The sequence below is a fragment of the Salvelinus namaycush genome, chromosome 37, assembly GCF_016432855.1.
Source record: "Salvelinus namaycush isolate Seneca chromosome 37, SaNama_1.0, whole genome shotgun sequence".
In the NCBI taxonomy this organism is placed as follows: domain Eukaryota; kingdom Metazoa; phylum Chordata; class Actinopteri; order Salmoniformes; family Salmonidae; genus Salvelinus; species Salvelinus namaycush.
In genome coordinates, this window is record NC_052343.1 from 29220482 (window position 1) to 29237467 (window position 16986).

At 41.7% G+C, this 16986-nt stretch overlaps 1 pseudogene; it reads left to right on the forward strand.

Annotated features, from left to right (window-relative positions):
* Positions 1-526: 526 nt before the first annotated feature.
* LOC120030961 overlaps positions 527-16986 on the forward strand; it is a 31020-nt pseudogene continuing 14560 nt past the window's right edge.

Below are 16986 nucleotides of genomic sequence, written 5' to 3' on the forward strand. Positions count from 1 at the left end.
CTCAGGTCTCCGGGTTCACACATGCAAAGCACAATAAGATGAAGACCTGCACAAACCTGTCCACAAACCTGTCCACAAACCTGTCCATATGACATGAGGACTGAATCCGGTGAAAGGCTATAATCACATCCTCACTTTTTTTTAGTATGTTAAAGTAAACACTCACTGTAACTATAGCAACCTCATCTTGGGTCAGAGACATTGCCATACAATTCCCAGTTGTAGGCTACAATGGCGTAAGTCATGTCCAAGCAAGCACACAGCACAATATTACCCTGCCTGCAGTCAAAGCCTGATTCTCTGTCACTATGTGTTGTGTTAGATGGATAGATAGAGCACATTATTTTCAGCAATATCAAAACAAGTCATTCTTTCAACATACCCAGCGCTGCTGTACTCTCACTAAAGACCCAGGACACCAAACTGTGAGGCCGACTCAGCTCAGCTCTGATCCCAAATCCAACATGTCCGCCAGCCCATACTGAGTGAAGGAGGAATGAATTGTCTCCATTTTCTCTCCGCTGAAATGGTACTCACTCAGGTAAGAAAATGCTAAATCATCAAGCGAGAGGTTCAGGAGAGGAATATTGGGTGTCGGGTAGTGTGCCCTTGTGATATTTCTGAGCCAGCACATTGAAGATGCAGCTTTTCTTTCCTAATTCTGTCGACTTGGAGCTTTGATGCCCCCCAACTGTGCACAGTATGGTCTTTGAACCAGGGAAGAAACTCTCTTAGATTAAAATGTTTAAACAATCCATGGGAAACTAAAACTACACACAGGCACACATAACACTGTTCTCTTCTACTGCTATTTACTTCACCTTTAGATACATTCCACAACATATACAATGTTTTGTTGTGAATCGCTGATACTCCCCCTCGTCTGGTTTTCATTCAGACACACATTCATACTAAAGCCTATTGTGCTGATACATAATTAGCGTATTCATGAACAATGTTGACCTATCAAAACAGTTTTATTCAGTTTCTGATATTATTGAGAGGATATAATTAATTGAATAAAATTAATATCTATAGTGGTGTATTTTCTCATTACTGAACGGCAACGCAATAAATGCAAAAATACTCCGTTTCCCTATCTCACCATGTAGTACAGTAGGTTTTTAATCCAAACAGGCTGTTATGAAATGATGTGAAATTAAAATAGAAGATCAGAATGAATCTCCTCTACATCTACAGACTTTTCAATTGTGTTTTATAATTCAGATCATTTCCGTTGAAATGCCTGGATGCAACTGGGTCAACTTGTCGTTGAGTTCAGATAAACTGGGTATCAAAACAAGGGTCAAATGTGTGACCTTATTCCTGTTATAAATGTTAGTGCCAAAACAAAAGGCAGTAAAAACCTGGACAATTGGTTTCATGTGCTTGGTTAGCAAAACACACACACACACACACACACACACACACACACACACACACACACACACACACACACACACACACACACACACACACACACACACACACACACACACACACACACACAACACAACACAACACAACACAACACACACACACACACACACACACACACACACACACACACACACACACACACACACACACACACACACACACACACACACACACACAAAGTAAAGCACATGTCTCTTCCATCCGACATTTAGGGGCTTGTGCACATCTCCACACGGCATCCCCTGCTCTCACTGAAATAGCCATAGAGCCCAACTCACTTCAATGCCCCTATAGAACCCAGCCATCTTAAAAAAGACAAAAACCTACAACCACATTGACGTTTAGAGACTTTCTTCTGTGTGCGATAGCAAAGCTACACGAGACCTGGTGAGAAACTAAACCAATAAGAGCAGAATGCACTTTGTTGGAAAGTCCTAATGTTATGCAAATTGCTTCAGGCCGAGAGGCTCTGAGTATTTTTCTGGCTGAGGCGCCCATAACCTCCATTACTAGTGGATTAGGCAAATGTTGATGTTCTAGGGCTCCTTGGACACTAGTCCTCCGCCTTTAACTCTAATCCTGTGATCAAGTCTCCTCACCAGAAATGTTTCTCCACCAAAGGTCTGAGACACTGATTTCTTTCTCTATTATTTGGTTTCTTCCAGCAAATGGAGACATTTGTTAAAAACCTTTGGTTTCACTTTTCCCTGGCATAGCTCTCTCTCTCTCTCTCTCTCTCTCTCTCTCTCTCTCTCTCTCTCTCTCTCTCTCTCTCTCTCTCTCTCTCTTCTTCCCAAATACCTTCAGCACAATGTGGTTAACTAACAGTCCTCAAAGTCCCTTGTTACTAAGTGTATTTATTCAGTGATTTTCTGGTGCGTATGCAGATATTTCTCTGCTAGGGCATTGATTTGTGTAACTGTTAGAAATCAGAGTTTTTCACGTTCAGTTGTTCTTGTATTTTCTGTATCCTGGGTTTGTTTGTGATGTCATACGTTCAGTTGTTCTTGTATTTTCTCTATCCTGGGTTTGTTTGTGATGTCATACATTCAGTTGTTCTTGTATTTTCTCTATCCTGGGTTTGTTTGTGATGTCATACGTTCAGTTGTTCTTGTATTTTCTCTATCCTGGGTTTGTTTGTGATGTCATACATTCAGTTGTTCTTGTATTTTCTGTATCCTGGGTTTGTTTGTGATGTCATACATTCAGTTGTTCTTGTATTTTCTGTATCCTGGGTTTGTTTGTGATGTCACACGTCCTGTTCTGTGTGCCTGTACAAGCTTCAGAGTTTTTTCAGGCCTTACATATTTGAAGACAAATATTCTGCATTCAACGGAACATTGTTTAAGTCTAGCTGTGGGCCGGTTGTGTACCTAGATCTGGGATCAGTTTCTCTATTAGAGCAGTGAAAATGAGGTGATTACTTTCTCATTATAGCCAGTTTGTTTCTGTCTCGACTCAGTGGGTGGTTTTAACTTGTATGAATTGACATTATGTGAGAGGACAGATTATAGTTAGATGTCTCCTTGAAACACTAGCTGGCTGCATGGTCAGGGTTTGGACATGCAGATTACAAAGATGTGACTCTTAGCAATGGCATTTATTTATCAACTATAATTTACAGTTGATAAATACATGTCATGGCTAAGAATCACTGCTTTGTAATATACTAATAATAACTAGTTCAGCACAAATATTGCGGAAGTGCAGTATTTTAATTGTTATTTTTATTGCTGATAATAAATTAACTATTTGTTATCAAAAGATACACGTGTTAAAATATATAACATATAACTGAGGTAGTTTGTGGACATCTGAGGGGTTGAAGTTAAGATTAGACTATACTGTATACGTGAGTGATAATAGCTGTAACTAGCAGAAGAAGACGTATTATTGTCCGTTAGTTTACTCCAATCAGGGCAGGGGTGGTAGGGTTGGATAAAATACATACTAAATAAATAAATAAATAAGTAGAATTAGAAATGATGTGAACAATTCATTTGATACAATTCAAAATATATCTGCAATATTAAAGCTGATCTACCCCCCCTCCAAAATGAAATAAAACATATATATATTTAAAACATTTAAAAAAATTATATGTCACCATGGATTTAAATAATATATTGGAAATGTAATATGCTCACTGATCATCAAATATAAGCTTACGAGACCTTTTGTTGAAGAAAAATAGAAACAAATGCCATATGAACCTGCATATGGGGATGAGAACACAGAATGAGAATGAATTCATTCTATTTCTATGGAGGATAATCCTGGGACTGAGAGCTCTGCTGCTACTGTGCTGCAGTGTGTAACCTAGATGGCATCTCTGTTGCCAGCCAGGTCTCATACATACTCTCCCTGGAGCTGATAATGTGATAATTGAGATTCCTAGCCTCTCAGTGACTGTGTCAGCACTCAGGCCTTTCCCACCCAGCCACAGCCAGCTATACAGTACAGCCCCTGGGTCTCTCTCAGCCTGCTGTTTACCAGACAGACCAACACTGACTGGGGGAAGGTCTGGAGAATGACATTGAGACCAAGGACAATATTTTCCCTTTCAAAAACTGCACATAACTCTGCATAAAACATTTAATACTCACAATATTGTAGTGGCAATTATTTTTTTGTAATTGGCGGCAATTGTATGTGTTTAAAGTAAACCTAAACTGTGGGAAAATGCAAGAAAACATGTAAATACTGTATATTTTTTGTAAGTAGTTCAGTGCAGTGTTACGGAGGTAAAATGTTACCCTTGGTCTCAACAACAACATCTCCAAGACTAACAATACTGCATCCCTTGACTTTCTTCACGTCGGGGGTGGGGCGGATAAGAATGGAAGTGACATGATGTGTCACCCTGGTAGTGGTCTGAAATGACTGGCTCTCAATTTACAGCTATTAGTCTGTCTAGACTGGACCCAGCACCTTAGCCAGCCAAAGACAATCCTGCCGGAGGTGTTACTCTGGGACACACTGTGCACTTTAATGTTTCTTGAAACAGACTCATCACAGACCCATTGAGTTGACTGGGAATGTCTGTTCTAGTAAATCTATTTCTACTTCTTTTCTCCTCTCAAGTAAACAGATCCCAGCGGTTCCTCCATTTAAGACACATGTTCGATTACACTATACCTGAATCCTATACTCTTGGGAGCTTTTAAGAACTATTCAAGACATAGGCCTACAGTTTAGGCTAAGTCCTCACTACCCCACAGAACCTATTCTGAATTATGACATGAGAGTGGTGTTATGGACAGGGCCTGCCCAGTGTCAGAATGCAACATTCCTCTTCTGAGAGCCTCTCTGCCCCATCTCTAGCTTCATACCTCTTATAATCTCCCTTCCCTGTCCTATCCTTTCATATCCTGTCCTATCATGTTCTATCGTATCCTGTCCTATCCTATCCTGCCCTACCCTGTCCTATCCTATCCTATCCTATCCTGTCCTATCCTATCCTGTTCTATCCTGTCCTATCCTGTCCTGTCCTATCCTGTCCCTTCCTATCCTATCCTGTCCTGTTCTGTCCTATCCTGTCCTGTCCTGTCCTATACTGTCCCTTCCTATCCTGTACTGTTCTGTCCTGTTCTATCCTGTCCTATCATGTCCCTTCCTATCCTGTCCCTTCCTATCCTATCCTATCCTGTCCTATCCTGTCCCTTCCTATCCTATCCTGTCCTGTCCTGTCCTGTCCTGTTCTATCCTGTCCCATCCTGTCCTATCCTGTCCTGTCCTATACTGTCCCTTCCTGTCCCATCCTGTCCTATCCTGTCCTGTCCTGTCCTGTCCTATACTGTCCCTTCCTATCCTGTACTGTTCTGTCCTGTTCTATCCTGTCCTATCATGTCCCTTCCTATCCTGTCCTGTCCTGTTCTGTCCTGTTCTATCCTGTCCTATCCTGTCCTATCCTGTCCCTTCCTATTCTGTCCTGTTCTGTCCTGTTCTATCCTGTCCTGTCCTATCCCAGGCCTTCACTGATAGCTACTGAAAGCCAAAGTGCCAATGGAGCCATGCAGCATTCCAGCCCTCCATCTCAGAACACAGTGACCGTGACATCAGCACTTAGAACCCCCAAAGTCCCATAATGCACCAGCACTTAAGACTCAGTCATGTTTCCAGTGTTACAGAATACAAGGGGTGGGCAGTAGACAGATACATGCATTAGATCAACATGTAGATAATACGATAATTATATTTTAGCCCTCACAGTGGAGAGGAGTGAATAAATGCATAAAAATTCATCAGGCATTCATTAGGAATTGTTTTACTTCCACCATTCCAGTAGTTAGTTCCTTTGCATTTAATGTAGTACTGGTTACATTTAAAAACCTGATGAAAATAAAGACTCGGCCTGGCTACTAGAGCATGATGACAGCAAGTAGCAGCCAGGCACCAGAAAAAGACTGCTTCACTGGCTTTAAATAGTCCCACAGTCACAGAGACACATCTGTCTATAACAAGCCACCAGGCTCGCTCAGTGTTAGCCCATGTTTAGATGGGATGCCTGTGGCTGTTGCACCACACCCAGGGGAAGCCGTCACCAGAGTGTTGGATTTCAGATTTATGCTATAATAGCAGGATATTCTACACTATTGTAACCCCTAGGAGAGATAGCACTACTGTAATCCCCTAGGAGAGATAGCACTATTGTAACCCCTAGGAGAGATAGCACTATTGTAATCCCCTAGGAGAGGTGGCACTATTGTAACCCCTAGGAGAAATAGCACTACTGTAACCCCTTAAGGGAAGGTGGCAGTATTGAAACCCCTAGGAGAGGTGACACTACTATAATCCCCTAGGAGAGGTGGCAGTATTGTAACCCCTAGGAGAGGTAGCACTATTGTAACCCCCTAGGAGAGATGACACTACTGTAATCCCCTAGGAGAGGTGTCAGTATTGTAACCCCTAGCAGAGGTGTCAGTATTGTAACCCCTGGAAGAGGTGGCAGTATTGTAACCCCTAGGAGAGTTGGCAGTATTGTAACCCCTAGGAGAGGTAGCACTATTGTAACCCCTTAGGAGAGATGACACTACTGTAATCCCCTGGAAGAGGTGTCAGTATTGTAACCCCTAGGAGAGGTGTCAGTATTGTAACCCTTGGAAGAGGTGGCAGTATTGTAACCCCTAGGAGAGGTGGCAGTATTGTAACCCCTAGAAGAGGTGGCAGTATTGTAACACCTAGGAGAGGTGGCAGTATTGTAACCCCTAGGAGAGGTGGCAGTATTGTAACACCTAGGAGAGGTGGCAGTATTGTAACACCTAGGAGAGGTGGCAGTATTGTAACACCTAGAAGAGGTGGCAGTATTGTAACACCTAGGAGAGGTGGCAGTATTGTAACCCCTAGGAGAGGTGGCAGTATTGTAACCCCTAGGAGAGGTGGCAGTATTGTAACACCTAGGAGAGGTGGCAGTATTGTAACACCTAGGAGAGGTGGCAGTATTGTAACCCCTAGGAGAGGTGGCAGTATTGTAACACCTAGAAGAGGTGGCAGTATTGTAACACCTAAGAGAGATGGCAGTATTGTAACCCCTAGGAGAGGTGGCAGTATTGTAACACCTAGAAGAGGTGGCAGTATTGTAACACCTAGGAGAGGTGGCAGTATTGTAACACCTAGGAGAGGTGGCAGTATTGTAACACCTAGGAGAGGTGGCAGTATTGTAACCCCTAGGAGAGGCGGCAGTATTGTAACACCTAGGAGAGGTGGCAGTATTGTAACCCCTAGAAGAGGTGGCAGTATTGTAACACCTAGGAGAGGTGGCAGTATTGTAACCCCTAGGAGAGGTGGCAGTATTGTAACCCCTAGGAGAGGCGGCAGTATTGTAACCCCTAGGAGAGGTGGCAGTATTGTAACCCCTAGAAGAGGTGGCAGTATTGTAACACCTAGAAGAGGTGGCAGTATTGTAACACCTAGGAGAGGTGGCAGTATTGTAACCCCTGGAAGAGCTGGCAGTATTGTAACACCTAGAAGAGGTGGCAGTATTGTAACCCCTAGAAGAGTTGGCACTGCACGTTGTTTCATCATATAGGATTGCGTTGCTCTTTCATGGGATGATCTTTTCTTGTAATGGCAATCATTTGGGCTATTGAATGATATGTGTTATGAAATTGCCATCAACATTTTTGTTTAAAAAAAATCTGATTTCGCACATTCAATTAATCTCAAACTCAAACACCAAAATAATAATAATGTATTCTTAAAAAAAAGGATTTTGGTGACAAATTAGGTTTTAAATGACTGTATGTTAGATAGCCAGGGCAGAGCGAACTCTATTCTCACCCCCATCTCTCTATGTCTCCACCACTGTTCTCTCTGTTCTCATCCCATAGGGCACTGTGAACAAGCAACTGTGAGCCCCACCTCTCCTAGATGCCACTGTTCTCTCTGCTCTCATCCCATAGGGCACTGTGAACAAGCAACTGTGAGCCCCACCTCTCCTAGATGCCACTGTTCTCTCTGTTCTCATCCCATAGGGCACTGTGAACAAGCAACTGTGAGCCCCACCTCTCCTAGATGCCACTGTTCTCACTGTTCTCATCCCGTAGGGCACTGTGAACAAGCAACTGTGAGCCCCACCTCTCCTAGATGCCACTGTTCTCACTGTTCTCATCCCATAGGGCACTGTGAACAAGCAACTGTGAACCCCACCTCTCCTAGATTCAAATCAAATCAAATCAAATGTATTTATATAGCCCTTCTTACATCAGCTGATATCTCAAAGTGCTGTACAGAAACCCAGCTTAAAACCCCAAACAGCAAGCAATGCAGGTGTAGAAGCACGATGGCTGTGAAAAACTCCCTAGAAAGGCCAAAACCTAGGAAGAAACCTAGAGAGGAACCAGGCTATGAGGGGTGGCCAGTCCTCTTCTGGCTGTGCCGGGTGGAGATTATAACAGAACATGGCCAAGATGTTCAAATGTTCATAAATGACCCGCATGGTCAGATAATAGTAATCACAGTGGTTGTTGAGGGTGCAACAGGTCAGCACGGCCAGGTGGACTGGGGACAAAAAGTAGTCATCATGCCAGGTAGTCCTGAGGCATGGTCCTAGGGCTCAGGTCCTCCGAGAGAGAGAAAGAAAGAAAGAGAGAAAGAGACAATTAGAGAGAGCATACTTAAATTCACACAGGACACCAGATAAGACAGGAGAAATACTCCAGATATAACAGACAAACCCTAGCCCCCCGACACATAAACTACTGCAGCATAAATACTGGAGGCTGAGACAGGAGGGGTCAGGAGACACTGTGGCCCTATCCGATGATACCCCCGGACAAGGCCAAACAGGCAGGATATAACCCCACCCACTTTGCCAAAGCACAGCCCCACACCACTAGAGGGATATCTTCAACCACCAACTTACCATCCTGAGACAAGGCCGAGTATAGCCCACAAAGATCTCCGCCACGGCACAACCCAAGGGGTGGCGCCAACCCAGACAGGAAGACCACGTCAGTGACTCAACCCACTCAAGTGACGCACCCCTCCTAGGGACGGCATGAAAGAGCACCAGTAAGCCAGTGACTCAGCCCCTGTAATAGGGTTAAAGGCAGAGAATCCCAGTGGAGAAAGGGGAACCGGCCAGGCAGAGACAGCAAGGGTGGTTCATTGCTCCAGTGGTGGTTCATTGCTTTTCCGTTCACCTTCACACTCCTGGGCCAGACTACACTCAATAATAGGACCTACTGAAGAGACGAGTCTTCAATAAAGACTTAAAGGTTGAGACCGAGTCTGCATCTCTCACATGGGTAGGCAGACCATTCCATAAAAATGGAGCTCTATAGGAGAAAGCCCTGCCTCCAGCTGTTTGCTTAGAAATTCCAGGGACAATTAGGAGGCCTGTGTCTTGTGACCGTAGCGTACGTGTAGGTATGTACGGCAGGACCAAATCGGAAAGATAGATAGGAGCAAGCCCATGTAATGCTTTGTAGGTTAGCAGTAACACCTTGAAATCAGCCCTTGCCTTAACAGGAAGCCAGTGTAGGGAGGCTAGCACTGGAGTAATATGATCAAATTTTCTGGTTCTAGTCAGGATTCTAGCAGCCGTATTTAGCACTAACTGAAGTTTATTTTGTGCTTTATCCAGGCAGCCGGAAAGTAGAGCATTGCAGTAGTCTAACCTAGAAGTGACAAAAGCAAGGATTAATTTTTCTGCATCATTTTTGGACAGAAAATGTCTGATTTTTGCAATGTTACGTAGATGGAAAAAAGCTGTCCTTGAAACAGTTTTGATATGTTCGTCAAAAGAGAGATCAGGGTCCAGAGTAACGCCGAGGTCCTTCACAGTTTTATTTGAGACGACTGTACAACCATCGAGATTAATTGTCAGATTCAACAGAAGATCTTTTTGTTTCTTGGGACCTAAAACAAGCATCTCTGTTTTGTCCGAGTTTAAAAGTAGAAAGTTTGCAGCCATCCACTTCCTTATGTCTGAAACACAGGCTTCCAGTGGGGCAATTTTGGGGCTTCACCATGTTTCATCAAAATGTACAGCTGTGTGTCATCCGCATAGCAGTGAAAGTTAACATTATGTTTCCGAATGACATCTCCAAGAGGTAAAATATATAGTGAAAACAATAGTGGTCCTAAAACGGAATGTTGAGGAACACTGACATTTACAATTGATTTGTCAGAGGACAAACCATCCACAGAGACAAACTGATATCTTTCCGACAGACAAGATCTAAACCAGGCCAGAACTTGTCCGTGTAGACCAATTTGGGTTTCCAATCTCTCCAAAAGAATGTGGTGATCGATGGTATCAAAAGCAGCACTAAGGTCTAGGAGCACGAGGACAGATGCAGAGCCTCGGTCTGACGCCATTAAAAGGTAATTTACCACCTTCACAAGTGCAGTCTCAGTGCTATGATGGGGTCTAAAACCAGACTGAAGCATTTTGTATACATTGTTTGTCTTCAGGAAGGCAGTGAGTTGCTGCGCAACAGCTTTTTCAATTTTTTTTGAGAGGAATTGGAGATTCGATATAGGCCAATAGTTTTTAAAATATTTTCTGGGTCAAGGTTTGGCTTTTTCAAGAGAGGCTTTATTACTGCCACTTTTAGTGAGTTTGGTACACATCCGGTGGATAGAGAGCTGTTTATTATGTTCAACATAGGCCAAGCACAGGAAGCAGCTCTTTCAGTAGTTTAGTTGGAATAGGATCCAGTATGCAGCTTGAAGGTTTAGAGGCCATGATTGTTTTCATCATTGTGTCAAGAGATATAATACTAAAACACTTGAGTGTCTCTCTTGATCCTAGGTCCTGGCAGAGTTGTGCAGACTCAGGACAACTGAGCTTTGGAGGAATACTCAGATTTAAAGAGGAGTCCGTAATTTGCTTTCTAATGATCATGATCTTTTCCTCAAAGAAGTTCATGAATTTATTACTGCTAAAGTGAAAGCCATCCTATCCTCTCTTGGGGAATGCTGCTTTTTAGTTAGCTTTGCGACAGTATCAAGAAGAAATTTTGGATTGTTCTTATTTTCCTCAATTAAGTTGGAAAAATAGGATGATCGAGCAGCAGTGAGGGCTCTTCGATACTGCACGGTACTGTCTTTCCAAGCTAGTCGGAAGACTTCCAGTTTGGTGTGGCGCCATTTCCGATCCAATTTTCTGGAAGCTTGCTTCAGAGCTTGGGTATTTTCTGTATACCAGGGAGCTAGTTTCTTATGACAAATGTTTTTAGTTTTTAGGGGTGCGACTGCATCTGGGGTATTGCGCAAGGTTAAATTAGGTGGTTAACTGATTTTTGTCCTCTGACATCCTTGGGTAGGCAGAGGGAGTCTGGAAGGGCATCAAGGAATCTTTGGGTTGTCTGAGAATTTATAGCACGACTTTTGATGATCCTTGGTTGGGGTCTGAGCAGATTATTTGTTGCGATTGCAAACGTAATAAAATGGTGGTCCGATAGTCCAGGATTATGAAGAAAAACATTAAGATCCACAACATTTTTTCCATGGTACAAAACTAGGTCCAGAGTATGACTGTGCCAGTGAGTAGGTCCGGAGACATGTTGGACAAAACCCGCTGAGTCGATGATGGCTCCGAAAGCCTTTTGGAGTGGGTCTGTGGACTTTCCATGTGAATATTTAAGATGCCACTGTTCTCACTGTTCTCATCCCATAGGGCACTGTGAACAGGGAACTGTGAGCCCCACCTCTCCTGGATTGCACTGTTCTTACTGTTCTCATACCATAGGGCACTTTGAACAGGGAACTGTGGGTGCCACCTCTCCTAGATGCCAAACAGCTCTCTGTCCTTGTACTCTTAGATTTAAGTGCTGCATTCGACACTGTTGACCATGATGTCCTTCTGGACAGCCAGTAGAGGTGGGTTGGCCTCTCCGGTCGAGTTATAAATTGGTTTAGGACCTATTTAACCGATTGAGAGTTTTTTGTTGAACATACAGTAGCTCAGAGAAAATAGATATCACATGTGGCTTTCCACAAGGTTCGACTTTGGGTCCGTTACTGTTCAGTTTATATATATTACCCCTTGGCAGCGTTATCAGAAAGCAAGGCATTGATTTTTACTGCTAAGCAGACGATACACAACTTTACATGTCACCAGAAGATTTTAGCACAGATAAATGATTAGACTGTATTAGTGATTTAAATACTTGGATGGCTCACAACTTCCTCCAGCTAAATCAAAACAAGACCAAGGCACTTATTATTGGAGCAAAAGCACAGAGAGAGAATCTAGCTGAACATTTGAATTCACAGGCAATAAAGATAAAACACAGGGTAAAAAAACCTAGGTGTACATTTTTATTTTGAACAAAATTTCGATTTACACATTAGGAATGTGACCAAAATAACTTTTTACCACTTGAGGAACACCCCAATACATGTCAGACATGCTTTTAAGTTATGTACCCAGTAGGTTCCTCAGGTTCTCTGGCACTGGCCTTTAACTATCCCAAAGCCTAGGACCAAGAGGCATGGAGAGGCAGCCTTTAGTTCTTATGCCCCCAGCCTCTGGAAGAGCCTGCCAGAGAACCTGAGGGGGACCAAGAGGCATGGAGAGACAGCCTTTAGTTATTATGCCCCCAGCCTCTGGAACAGCCTGCCAGAGAACCTGAGCGGGACCAAGAGGCATGGAGAGACAGCCTTTAGTTATGATGCCCCCAGCCTCTGGAACAGCCTGCCAGAGAACCTGAGGGGGACCAAGAGGCATGGAGAGACAGCCTTTAGTTATGATGCCCCCAGCCTCTGGAACAGCCTGCCAGAGAACCTGAGGGGGACCAAGAGGCATGGAGAGACAGCCTTTAGTTATTATGCCCCCAGCCTCTGGAACAGCCTGCCAGAGAACCTGAGGGGTGCCCAAACTGTCTTAAAACACACCTTTTTAGCTTTGCTTTTCTTTAGGGTGCTTTTTTAGTGTTTCAGTTTTTAATGTTATTCTTTTGTTTTATATCTTCTTATGTTTGTTGTGTAGTAAATATTTCTGGTTTTATTTTCATTGTTTAGTATTGCGCATCGCGTTGAATTCATGTCTGAAAAGTGTTAAATAAACAAAGCTTGACTGGATTTGATTTGGGGGAGAAACAACATCCAGGAGATTTGGTAGGATGGCATATCAAAGGAGAGAGAGAGATGGAGAGAGATGGAGAGAGAGAGAGAGTAAGAGAGAGAGAGAGAGGGACAGTGTAACGTTCTTCGTCGGGCAAAAGAGAGGAGGACCAAGATGCAGCGTGGTGAGTATTCATATTCCTTTAATTGAAAACCGAATACTCGAACAAAACAACAAAATAACGATAAACGAGAATAACACGAAACGAAACAGTCCTGTCTGGTGACATACACAAAGACACAGGAAACAGGAACAATCACCCACAACCCACACTGACAAAACAGGCTACCTAAATATGGCGAGGGACAGAGAGGGAGAGAGAGAAAGAGGAACAGAGAGAGAGAGAGAGAGAGAGAGAGAGAGAGAGAGAGAGAGAGAGACAGACAGACAGACAGACAGACAGACAGACAGACAGACAGACAGACAGACAGACAGACAGACAGACAGACAGACAGACAGACAGACAGACAGACAGACAGACAGACAGACAGACAGACAACACTTTACTTGACTCGACTTACTATTATTAAGTGTTATATTGTCTTATAAGCATATTTATAGCACCGTATAGGCATGTCATAGTGTATTTATCAAACAAAACAACAACATAAAATACTACCTAATAATTGGGATGTGCAGTGATCTGTGATCATACTGATCATACTGTGTATTGGTAAATCAAAATACAGTTTCATTATGTGAACGTGTTACAGATGTAGGATCTTCATTTGAGCCAGTTTGCTCAAATTAATTATAGGAATTATTATGTGGATTATAATACATTAACATTTTTGTAGGCGTGGATACATTTTTCATCAAGACTGATATTTTAAAGTGGAAATCAAAACTTTAGAAGCCTTTTTAAACCTCAAATACACTACAAGGTTGTAGAAACAGGATCAAATGAATGTCCTACATCTCTATATGTCCTATGGACCTACTGTACCACAGAGCCGATCATCTACACTATACTATAATATACTATACTACGCTATACTAATCCACACTATGCTATACTACACCATACTACGCTATATCACACAATACTAAACTATGCTATACTCCACTATACTATACTACACTATACTACGCTATGCCACATTACACTACACAGTACTACAATATACTTCACTATACTATGCCACACTACACTATACCACACCATGTCACACTATACCATACCATACTACACTATACAATACTACATTCTACTACACTATACTATACGACACAATACTACACTATACCATGCCACACTATACTACATTATACTCCACTATGCTATACTACACTATACCACACTATACTATAATATACTATGCAGCACTATACCACACCACACTACACCACACTATAGTACACTATACTATACTACACTATAGTATGCTGCACTACACTATACTACTATACAATACAACCCTATGCTAAATTTTACCGCACTATACTACATTATACTACACTGTGCTATACTACACTATACTACCCTATACGGCACTACACTGTACTGCACTGTACTACATTATACTATACTACCCAATACTACGCTATACCATACTACACTATGCTACATTATACTACACTGGGCTATACTATTCCACACTATACCTCGCTGCACTATGCTACACTATACTAAGCTACTATACCGCACTATACTATTACTATACTACACTACACTACACTACACTATATTATACTATGTGTCCTTTGGACCTACTGTACTGAACCACAGAGCGGATCATTTACAACACATATTAATGAGAGGGAAATTATTCAGACTCCATTTTGTTAGCTTTCATCCTTTATCCAATGAGTCAATTAATAAACAATGTAAGTGATGTGGATATATTGGATGATAGTCAACATCTCTGTTCATTAATCTGTATGTACCATAGTCAACATCTCTGTTCATTATACTGTATGTACCATAGTCAACATCTCTGTTCATTATACTGTATGTACCATAGTCAACATCTCTGTTCATTATACTGTATGTACCATAGTCTACATCTCTGTTCATTATACTGTATGTACCATAGTCAACATCTCTGTTCATTATACTGTATGTACCATAGTCAACATCTCTGTTCATTATACTGTATGTACCATAGTCAACATCTCTGTTCATTATACTGTATGTACCATAGTCAACATCTCTGTTCATTATACTGTATGTACCATAGTCAACATCTCTGTTCATTATACAGTATGTACCATAGTCAACATCTCTGTTCATTATACTGTATGTACCATAGTCAACATCTCTGTTCATTATACTGTATGTACCATAGTCAACATCTCTGTTCATTATACTGTATGTACCATAGTCAACATCTCTGTTCATTAACCTGTATGTACCATAGTCAACATCTCTGTTCATTATACTGTATGTACCATAGTCAACATCTCTGTTCATTATACTGTATGTACCATAGTCAACATCTCTGTTCATTATACTGTATGTACCATAGTCAACATCTCTGTTCATTATACTGTATGTACCATAGTCAACATCTCTGTTCATTATACTGTATGTACCATAGTCAACATCTCTGTTCATTATACTGTATGTACCATAGTCAACATCTCTGTTCATTATACAGTATGTACCATAGTCAACATATCTGTTCATTATACTGTATGTACCATAGTCAACATCTCTGTTCATTAACCTGTATGTACCATAGTCAACATCTCTGTTCATTATACTGTATGTACCATAGTCAACATCTCTGTTCATTATACTGTATGTACCATAGTCAACATCTCTGTTCATTATACTGTATGTACCATAGTCAACATCTCTGTTCATTATACTGTATGTACCATAGTCAACATCTCTGTTCATTATACTGTATGTACCATAGTCAACATCTCTGTTCATTATACTGTATGTACCATAGTCAACATCTCTGTTCATTATACAGTATGTACCATAGTCAACATTGCTGTTCATTATACTGTATGTACCATAGTCAACATCTCTGTTCATTATACAGTATGTACCATAGTCAACATCTCTGTTCATTATACTGTATGTACCATAGTCAACATCTCTGTTCATTATACTGTATGTACCATAGTCAACATCTCTGTTCATTATACTGTATGTACCATAGTCAACATCGCTGTTCATTATACTGTATGTGCCATAGTCAACATCTCTGTTCATTATACTGTATGTACCATAGTCAACATCTCTGTTCATTATACTGTATGTACCATAGTCAACATCGCTGTTCATTATACTGTATGTACCATAGTCCGGGAAGATGCAGACACAGTAATGTCAGAACTTGATTCGATAAAATAAACAAGGTGTAAATATATCACACAGTATTTGTGTTCAGCTTGTCAATACCCAAAATGGAAAGATGTTAGCATGCATTGGGAGACCTTGTTCTTTTTTAAAATCAGAATTGTTTCCCTGTATGATTTTATGCAAATAATCAGAATGTTTTTAGACCTCACTTGACTGTGCAGTCTTTATCCTGCAGGTCTGTGCCAAGCTTTCAACCATATACGCCTGTAGACCAGAGAGCTTCACTCCGCCCCAAGAGCTACAAGAGTTACAAGAGTTACAAGAGTTTTCACACTGCACATTACCAATGGGAAACACATTGGGATTTATTCACAAATATGGATTGAATGAACTATATCCTGTCGTTTATACCTCAGAGTTCACAAGTAGGAATCTGAAATTATCTCTGCCAATATGTATTTGTTGGTTGTGTGTGTGTGTGTGTGTGTGTGTGTGTGTGTGTGTGTGTGTGTGTGTGTGTGTGTGTGTGTGTGTGTGTGTGTGTGTGTGTGTGTGTGTGTGTGTGTGTGTGTGTGTGAGAGAGTATGTGTGTGCATGCATGCGCACAAGTGACCATTGGAGTGTGGAGAGGAGGTCAATATAAACATTCATGAAACAGATTTGCAATGCCCCGTAAGGTTGAAACAAACTAAATTGGAATATGGTCACTGTT